This window comes from Suricata suricatta, chromosome 1 (assembly GCF_006229205.1).
Source record: "Suricata suricatta isolate VVHF042 chromosome 1, meerkat_22Aug2017_6uvM2_HiC, whole genome shotgun sequence".
Taxonomy (NCBI): Eukaryota; Metazoa; Chordata; class Mammalia; order Carnivora; family Herpestidae; genus Suricata; species Suricata suricatta.
In genome coordinates this window covers 149,783,190-149,789,382 of record NC_043700.1, presented here as the reverse complement: position 1 = coordinate 149,789,382, position 6,193 = coordinate 149,783,190, and the positions used below count along the sequence as shown (strand labels likewise).

The following is a 6,193-nucleotide window of genomic DNA, read 5'->3' as shown; positions in this document are numbered from 1 at the left end:
ACCACGTAATAATACGGAGTAGCAAATAATCTTGTTTGGATAGATTATAAAACACATTGTTAGTAATTATATGTGTAATATCTTGTCTTTGACAAAACAACGAGGTAGCTTTGTTAGGAGTTATGAGCGAGCACCTAGAAAGAAGTTTGAAGTCCAAACCTAATTTAAGTCTGAGAAAAACTACAGAAAAAGAGTACAGGGTTTGTATGCCTGTTATATATAGTATTATGCACCTATTGTATTATGGTACCTATTGCATAGGTATTGCATAATTAACATAATATTAAAATGTAAGATAAGCATAACAATGTCAGATTAATTACTAATATTTTTCATGATGGCTACTTGAGTAGTTAAACCTCTGATTATTTAAATCATGAAACCTTTGAAAACATTTTTTTTTCTGATGCCCATCCATTTCTGGTGTTATAAGCATTTGTCATAATATTGTGTATTCTGAAGACTGAAAATATGAGGATATCAGTTCCTGTAGTAGAATGGAGTCAATCAGGGTGCCTGAGTGGCTCAGTAGGTTAAGCTTACAACTTAGGCTCAGGTCATAATCTCACGGTTCATGAGTTTGAGCCCTGTTTTGGGCTCTGTGCTGACAGCTCAGAGCCTGGAGACTGCTTAAGATTCTTTGTCTCCTCTCTCTTTGTCTTTTCCCCACTCATGCTCTGTCTCTCTCTTCCTCAAAAATAAACATTAAAAAATTTTAAAAAAGAAATGCAGTCAAGATGCATTTATGGTAAGATATCAGAATAAGTTATCTCAATCTTTTCTTAAAATTTAGCTTAAAAAATGTTTAAGGATTTCAGTAGATCAAACCTAAAAATTTCACAATTTTACTGATTTAATTCAAATGTAAATTAAAACTATAGGATTTTTTCTTGTATTTTAAATTTATATCTGAAACATCTGTGTTAATTTTCATAAATAGTATATTTTTAATTTTAATTTTTATTTATTGATTTTAAATACAGTATTTTTTAGACATGGCAAAATAAAGAAATGATTATTACCTTGTAAAATAACACTATTTGTCTACAAAGAAAGCTGTTTTGGATTTTCACCATAGCTTCTTCATCTACATGTTCTTCACCCTCAGCTTACTTATTAAAATTTTGAGTTGCAATAATGAAAAATACATTTTCAGTATTTCTTTGCAAGTTAAATGAAGGCACCAATTGATAAAGTATGATAATTTTAATAGCTATTGCAACAAAAAGGAGTTGAAAGGTCTTAGAAAAGGAATTGGGATTATTTACATATGATAGCTTTTGATTTGAAGGAAGGTGTAGAAAAGGGGAGTTCTTACAGCTAGAAAAGTACAAAAAAGGAAAATAGGATTTGGATCCTACTGCAGAATTACAAAACCCATTACGACATTGCTGATAGCTTACATTTTAATAAGTTTATTTAAAGACAATCTATTGGGCCTTTATTTTTTTCTTTCTTAACTTATCTATAATTTTATAGTAGAGGACAAGGAAAAAATACTCATCATAGATATTTGACATTTACTAGGACTACATCAACAAATTCTTAATTACTATTATTGTTAGCCTATTAGATGTATGGCATAATTATTTGGGACCTAAAATAGTACCTGAAAAATTGAGGACTTATAATGAATATTTATTTAGTAACTATTTCATAAGAGCTATTGCATTTGAAATGATGGGTAGAGATTGCCAGTGTAGCATTAAGAATTATACATTGAGTCAGACTAAATCCCTAACTAAGTGACTAGAGATTCATATTCATATTTCAATAAGTTTATAAATTACCACATGTCAGAGGCCTTACATAAGGGCTTCTGAAGTACATTTGGAACTATGAAGATTAGGCTGTCCATAAGCACATCATTAATATGCTTTAAAAAGATGTATGCATAAGGTAGAATTTTTTTTTTAATTTTTTCACTTTTTTTTAAGACTGTGGATCTAGAATCCCAGAGATCTGGACTTGAATGCTAACTACACTAATTTGTTAACTTAGCTATATTATTTAACCCCTTTAAATAGCCAATTCGGGGTGCCTGGGTGACTCAGTAGGTTAAGCGACCAACTTTGGATCAAGTCACAATCTCACAGTCCATGGGTTCAAGCCCACGTTGGGCTCTGTGCTGACAGTTCAGAGCCTGGAGCTGGCTTCAGATTCTGAGTCTCCCTCTCTCTCTGCCCCTCCCCAGCTCACTCTCTGTCTCTCTCTCTCAAAAATAAAGACATTTAAAAAAATGGCCAACTCATCTTCAATGGAGGAGAAATAACATATCCCTCAAAAAATGATTGGGAGAACCAAATGAAATAACATATGCATAGTTAGAAGTCAATACATGTCCATTCTGCTATATTACCTGCTAATTAAATCTGCTATATTATCAAACAGTGAAAACTTGCTTTTCTATACGTGTATACACACAGATAATCATCACACACATCAAAGTGAGTATTTTGAATACCTAGGATGCTACCTCATGCTTCCTTTCTGTTGGTATATGCTCAAATATAATGGCTATTTTTTCTATTTTATTTATTTATTTTAAATTTATATCCAAGTTGGTTAGCAATAATGATTTCAGGAGTAGAATCCAGTGATTCATCCCCTGCATATCACACCCAGTGTTCATCCCAAGTGTCTTCCTTAATTCCCCTTGCCCATTTAGTTCATCCCCCCACCCACAAACTCTCCACAACCCTCAGTTTGTTTTCTGTGTTTAAGAATCTCTTAACACACTGAGATCCGGAGAAGCTGGGGTCAGAGCGGCTCCTCAAGAGTTATTGATCTATGAAATGGCAGAGAATGGAAAAAATTGTGACCAGAGACGTGTAGCAATGAACAAGGAACAATATAATGGAAACTTCACAGACCTTTCTTCAGTGAATGAAAAGAAGAGGAGGGATCGGGAAGAAAGGCAGAATATTGTCCTGTGGAGACAGCCACTCATTACCTTGCAGTATTTTTCTCTGGAAATCCTAATAATCTTGAAGGAATGGACCTCAAAATTATGACATCGTCAAAGCGTCGTGGTATCTTTTTTACTGCTGCTTGCTGTACTTATAGCTCCGTATTATGTTGAAGGAGCACATCAACAGTATGTGCAACGTATAGAGAAACAGTTTCTTTTATATGCCGACTGGATAGGCTTAGGAGTTTTGTCTTCTGTTGGGCTTGGAACAGGGCTGCACACCTTCCTCCTTTATCTGGGTCCACATATAGCTTCAGTTACGTTAGCTGCTTATGAATGCAATTCAGTTAATGTCCCTGAACCACCTTATCCTGATCAAATTATTTGTCCAGATGAAGAGAGCACAGAAGGAACTATTTCTTTGTGGAGCATCATCTCAGAAGTTAGGATTGAGGCCAGCATGTGGGGCATCGGTACAGCAATTGGAGAGCTCCACCATATTTCATGGTCAGGGCAGCTCGCCTCTCAGGGGCCGAACCCGATGATGACGAGTATCAGGAATTCAAAGAAATGCTAGAACATGCAGAGACTGCACAGGACTTTGCTTCCCGGGCTAAACTGGCTGTTCAAAACCTAGTACAGAAGGTTGGATTTTTTGGAATTTTGGCCTGTGCTTCAATTCCAAATCCTCTATTTGACCTGGCTGGAATAACATGTGGACACTTTCTTGTACCTATTTGGACTTTCTTTGGTGCAACTCTGATTGGAAAAGCAATAATTAAAATGCACCTCCAGAAACTCTTCGTTATAATAACATTCAGCAAACACATAGTGGAGCAGATGGTGGCTTTCATCAGTGCTGTCCCCGGCATAGGTCCATCTCTGCAGAAGCCATTCCAGGAATACCTGGAGGCCCAGCGGCAGAAGCTTCACCACAGAAGTGAAATGGGCACACCGCAGGGAGAAAACTGGTTGTCCTGGATGTTTGAGAAGTTGGTTGTTGTAATGGTGTGTTACTTCATCCTGTCCATCATTAACTCCATGGCACAAAGTTATGCCAAATGAATCCAGCAGCGGTTGAACTCAGAGGAGAAGACTAAATAAGCAGAGAAAAGTTCTAATGGCAGAAATTAGAATGGATGAGTTCTGCCTTAAATTGGGAGGACTCCAAACCAGGAAGGAAAATTCCCTTTTCCAACGTATATCAATTTAAAAAAAACACATTTTTTTTCTTTTTTCTGAAAACAGTTTAGTCTGTATTTTGCACTGACACACTTCTCCTTTGTGTGTTAAGGTAAGGTGTCTACCCTCAACTCAATCCAGCTTGTGTTTTATTCGGGTGGAATGTGATGTTCAGCAGCAAACTTAACAGAAACCGGCCTTTTCTTTGTTACTTTCAAAAGGCCCACGTGGTACTATTATAGAATTCCAGACACCAAAAACTAGCTCCTAAGTATGTTGAGTATGTCAAGCCTTTTAGGCTTGTCAGAAATGACTCCTTTGTTTTTCTAAGTCATTAAAATGTGTATAAATTATACTAGATTGGATAACGGTCTTGCGTGTCTATCACGGTAAAATTTAATATGCCGTCCTGCCCAATCCTTCCTCTCCTATCTTAAAAAAAAAAGCCATTTTATGATACATTGCATACCCTCTTGGGAAACTGATCTTTAAATTTTGAGACAGTATGAGAAAATTCTGGTTGGTGTCTCACGAATGAACTGACACCAGTTTTTATTCTGTATATTTAGAATGAAGTCATGAACAAACTTTATAAAGACATCTTTGATCATTCCAAAAGAAAAAAAAAGAATCTCTTACATTTTGTCCCCCATTCTGTTTTTATATTATTTTTGCTTCCCTTCCCCTCCCTTTTACTCATCTGTTTTGTATCTTAAATTCCACATATGAGTGCAGTCATATGATATTTGTCTTTCTCTGACTAATTTCATTTGGCATAATGCCCTCTAGTTCCATCCATGTTGGACTGCTGAGTAATACTCCATTTTGTGTGTGTGTATTTTATAAATAAATATATATATATATATATATATATATATATATATATATATATATAGTCATAAATATACCAAATCTGCTTTATCCCTTCATCTGTCGATGGACATTTGGGCTCTTGCCATACTTTGGCTATTTTCAATAGTGTTGCTATAAACATTGTGGTGCATGTGCCCCTTTGAAACCTGTATCCTTTGGATAAACACCTAGTAGTATAATTGCTGGGTCATTGGATAGTTCTATTTTTAAATTTTTGAGGAACCTCCATACTGTTTTCCAGAGCAGCTGCACCAGTTTACATTCCCACCAGCAGTGCAAAAAGGTTCCTCTTTTTCTGCATCCTTGCATACATCTGTTGTCTGAGTTGTTAATGTTAGCTATTATGACAGGTGTGAGGTGGTGTCTCATTGCGGTTTTGATTTGTATTTCCTTGATAATGAGTGATGTTGAGCATTTTTCTCATGTCTCTTAGCCATCTGGATGTCTTTGGAAAAATGTCTATTCATGTCTTTTGCACATTTCTTCACTGGATTATTTGTTTTTTGGGTGTTGAATTTGAGAAGTTCTTTATTGATTTTGGATACTAATGCTTTATCGGCCAACCCTTTATCTGTCATTTGCAAATATCTTCTCTCATTCAATCATTTACATTTTAGTTTTGCTGATGGTTTCCTTCATTGTTCCTTGAACTACCGATGGGGTCCCAATAGTTCATTTTTGCTTTGGTTTCCTTTGCCTCTGGAGCATGTTGAATAAGAAGTTGCTGCAGCTGAGGTCAAAGAGGTTTTTACCTGCTTTCTCATTTAGAATTTTGATGGCATACTTTGTTATGTTTAGGTCTTTCATCCATTTTGAGTTTATTTTTGTGTATGGTATAAGAAAGTGGTCCAGTTTCATTCTTCTGCACATCACTGTCCAGTTTTTCCAGCACCATTTGCTGAAGAGACTATCTTTATTTTGTTGGATATTCTTTCCTGCTTCGTTGAAAGTTAGTTGGCCATACATTTGTGGGTCCATTTCTGGGTTCCCTATTCTTTTCCATTGCTCTTTGTGTCTGTTTTTGTGCCAGTACCACACTGTCCTGATGAATACATCTTTGTCATACATCTTGAAGTCCAGAATTGTGAGGCCTCCAACCTTGGGTGTTTTTTTTTTTTTTTCCAGGATTGCTTTGTGTATTTGAGCTCTTTTCTGGTTTCATACAAATTTTAGAATTGTTTGTTCGGGACACCTGGGTGGCTCAATCGGTTAAGCATCTGGCTTCGG

General features: G+C 36.0%; 1 pseudogene; it reads left to right on the top strand.

Annotated features, from left to right (window-relative positions):
* Positions 1 to 2,752: 2,752 nt before the first annotated feature.
* LOC115285471 lies at positions 2,753 to 4,122 on the top strand (annotated as a pseudogene).
* The last annotated feature ends 2,071 nt before the right edge of the window (positions 4,123 to 6,193 follow it).